General features: G+C 37.2%; 1 pseudogene; it reads right to left on the reverse strand.

Moving 5' to 3' along the window:
- On the reverse strand, nucleotides 1-3,854 carry LOC117928772 (annotated as a pseudogene).
- Nucleotides 3,855-4,161: the final 307 nt, after the last annotated feature.

The following is a 4,161-nucleotide window of genomic DNA, read 5'->3' on the forward strand; positions in this document are numbered from 1 at the left end:
GGGGTTTTAATACAATCTTCCTGCTACTGATACACATGAATTGTTTTCTGCAGCACATCCTGGTATACATCAAGGCATCTTTCCTTCCATCAACTCAACACAGCACAGCCTACTGCTAGACCATCTCTGATTAACAAAATGGGCCACATATAGTAGGAGATGACTAAAATGATCAACAAGCTACATCAATTCGAGATGATAAATAGTAAATACCATGCCAGATGAGAACATAATATTACATTTGAATTCGACTTCGTATTTGCTTCAGTGACCATGCAGCACAAAGATCAATAATACTACTACATTCATACATGTATCCACTTTGAAAGTAACATGCCAAGCTTATAGAAATCTCCTATATATGAAGGAAACACTCTCCTATCTATGAAGGAAACACCCTCACCGTAAATTTACAATCATTATAATAAATACGTGTTGCTAATAGATATACAGCTTTTGGGAATGATAACTTCTTAATAGGTAAATTATGCTTCACAAGGATGTAGTGAAAGGGAAAGCAAATTTGCAGCAGCCATGGGAAAGAGCATCAACTCTTACTGAAGAAAATTAATGTTTAGATGATCAAACTATACCTGGAGTACCGCAGAAAGAATGCCTTCTTGGTATCAAAGAATCCCGACAGCAAGCTAACTCGTTGTCTACACTGTTGAAATGAGAAGCCAGGTGGACTAGCCAGGCATTGGAACTTTTCTCCAAATACAAATCCTGAAGCCAATCCATATGAGGCTGATTGGAGACATGCAAGTGATTTGCCTCAAGTTGAAAGTAACGTTATGCATCCAAATCCAGATACTCCTCAAAGATTTTACTGCTAGCACACTCCAGTAAAGCTTTTGCATTCAGTTCTCTACCAAACCTCCAGATGTAATTGAGACCAACAAGAAGCTCAGTGATGATTGCCTCTGTTTTTTCCTGATCTGCAAAGTAAAGAGTTTGTACTAGAAGCACATTTGTCCTTGAAACCAAGTTCTGCTGCTCAAAACTTCTCTCAGATTGCCATCTTATCATGTTATGAGCAAGAGGGGCTAGCCACTCTAATATCCCTGCCATTGCCTCACTCCATTCTCCTGCAAGAACCGTATCATACATCGATGAAGCCAAGCTCTTTGTGTGCGGTTTTAGCTTCACCCTGAGGTCCGCTCTTACTTTAGCAGGTAACATACTGTAGAGATCATCTCTTGCATCATGGCCAATCAAGTGAGGAGATGCCACCAGCTTCTCAATAATGATAATAACATTTGCATAGTGCAGTGATAAAGCAGCAGCACCAAGAGTTTCGGGAGGAGCATTCAACAACTTTTGCTTAGAATTGAAGATTGATAGACTATGAAATGCACAACCATTAGCAACCACAGGATCTTCGGCTCCATCAAGAATCCCCAACTCAGCATCATTTGAATTTACATGGCAGTTTCTAACCGGAGAATTGTTCCCAACCATCATGCATCCTTTGAAAGGTCCCACCTGAGTCAGCCGGTTGGGTTTCAAAGGCAGTTTCTGACCATTACGGTCAGATGACTTCTGAGGAGTCCACCACAGCTTCTTGCTCATCTTATTGATTCCAGATATTCGGCCTGATTTTGTTTTTGCCTTCCCTAGAGGACCTGAATAAAAGTTGACAGTTTTAATCATTCCTGAAATAGGACCTGACTTTGTTGTTGAGCTTTTGAGAGGACCTGAATAGAAATTGCTGGTTTTATCCATTTTCAAGATTGGTCCTGACTTTGTAGTCGAATTCCTAAGGCGACCTGAAGCAAATCTGGCTCTACTATTCTCAGATGGATGAACTGAAGATAGCATTAATGAAGAAACTGACTGGCTGCGATTAATATAATCACAATTCATTACTCTTGAATCCATGTCTTCCTCAACAACCGCCATCTGATTAATTCCAAAGACATATTTGATCCTACCAAATATTGTGACCAGAGATCTTGCCAAAAGTCGGACTGTGTAATCATAAGTCCTTTTCCATAGAGAAAGTTCCTGAAGATTCTTCACTTCCTGCTGCTTCCATGCAACCTTCTTCTGTAATTCAACCAAATTCACACAATCTGAATCTCCATCACTACCCTTCATTCTCCTCAGTGTCTGTTCGAGCTCTGCAAGCATTTCCATCTCTTGATACAAATTTGCATTCACTAAAATGAAGCGTTCCATCTTCTTAACCTTCCTTTCCATCTTCTTCCATGAAAACTCCCACCCATATGGGTCCGCACCAGTCTTAACAAAATCATCAAATATAAGCCGAAAACTCTTCAAGCTTGTCTCGTTGCATTTCTCTGAAAGCCTGACTACAGATCGCAATACATGTCTCAAATTCTCAGTGATCTCAGCACATATCAAACCAACAATGAACTCATCATCCTCCGACACAAGCTTTCTAATACCCACTGAGTTCATGATCTCTTCCCTCAACCTAGTAACCTGCTTATCACTCAAAGATTGCCATAAATGAACCAGCTTAGACATCATACTCGCAACTTCAAATGCCAATACTCCAATTAGTGCTTTCTCCGAGCCATCTCATGCTTTTTTGAAGTTTTCCACAGACCGCGGAACCACGACTCAGCTACCATCTTTTAACCCAGTACAAAGTAAGAAAAGACACCCTAATCAAAAACACCAGAAAATTTCTGGGTCCTGTGTCAAAATAAAAAAGAAAAAAAAGAAAAGAAAAGAAACAATCAATGAACAAACGATAATATTAAAAAAAATCCACAGTACAAGTATGAAACAAAAAATTAGAGAACCCCTGAGATAATATCAGTTTCAATAAAAATCAAGATCCCAAAAGTAATAATCTGATTGGTTTCTGATTAATTAGTGGAAAGGAAAAGGCAGTTAAAATTATAAATCCCAACTTTTTTTCCCCCCATTATTTGGGATCTGAGGGGAGAAGAATTCCAGTATTCTGTCTCTAATACTACCTTGGCTCGGTGAGGTGATTTTTTTTCTTAAATTTCAATTTTTGGACCTGAAATAAAACAAATCGTTCACAAATTTAAACCCGTTCATTTTCCTTCAGTTTTCTAAGCAATCAGATGGAGGATGATACTCATTCTGATTGCAAAGCAAAGGTAGGAAAATAAAAGCAAATAAAAAGCTCTGAATCTGAGAACTATCTTTTCCCGTGGAAATATTTAGAATCAAATTTATCCACTCAGCTGGACCAAATTCGAGTATTTCTTCATAAAAACTGTAAAATTGAATTTTTATTTTCCTTAAATTTCGATAGAAAGCGCAATATAAAGAAGAATTTATTAACAAAAATATACAGAAATAAATAAATAAATAAACAACATTCTCTAAAGAATACATATATGTGCTAAAATAGACATGAAGACAGAAAACCCTAACCCTAACCAAACACCAAAATCTCGCCATTTTGACAGCCAAATCCTAATTCCAAAACCCTGATTCTGCACCTCAATATCGTGATTTCCACGGCAAGGGAAGAAAAATACACACACCAAAAAAAAACCCAAAAAAAGAAAAAAAAAAATTCGCACCAAAAATTAAAAAAAAAAAAAAAAAAAAAAAAAAAAAAAAAAACCAAAAAGAAAACAGCACAAATAGCTTGAAGAATTGAAGAAAACCAGAAACCCAAATGGGAACCCCAGATTTGGACATGAACATTGCTGATACCATGGTAAAAGCCAAAAGGCAACAAAAGCATACCTGTGGGAAAGCAAAGAAAAATAATAAACAAACGAGGCAGAGTCAGATGTCCTTCAAAGAGAAGGATTAAACTGAGAATGCCTGCTGCTCCATCACAATTCAGAGATACAGAGAGAGAAAGAGAGAGGAGGAGGAGAGATGGAAAGGAAGGAGCTTGGAAAGTTCAGTGACGACTGAAGCACATGTAAAGAAGCCGAAATTGTAGAAACCACCCAAAACGAGTAAATTTCTTATTCTTCTTATTTTCACTTCCCTCCCCTATACTTCTCTTTATTTCCAATTTCTTCCCTTTACTTTTCAATTTCCATTTTTGCTGTGGTTAATTTCCATCTTTGAGTTAAACAAGTTAATTTTTTTAGGCTATTTAATAATTAGCAAGTACTTTTTATTGATTGGAAAGCTACATGTGAGCTGAATATAATTTTATTGGAACATGAAAATTTCCTATTAAGTTTACTT

The sequence above is a fragment of the Vitis riparia genome, chromosome 13, assembly GCF_004353265.1.
Source record: "Vitis riparia cultivar Riparia Gloire de Montpellier isolate 1030 chromosome 13, EGFV_Vit.rip_1.0, whole genome shotgun sequence".
Taxonomy (NCBI): Eukaryota; Viridiplantae; Streptophyta; class Magnoliopsida; order Vitales; family Vitaceae; genus Vitis; species Vitis riparia.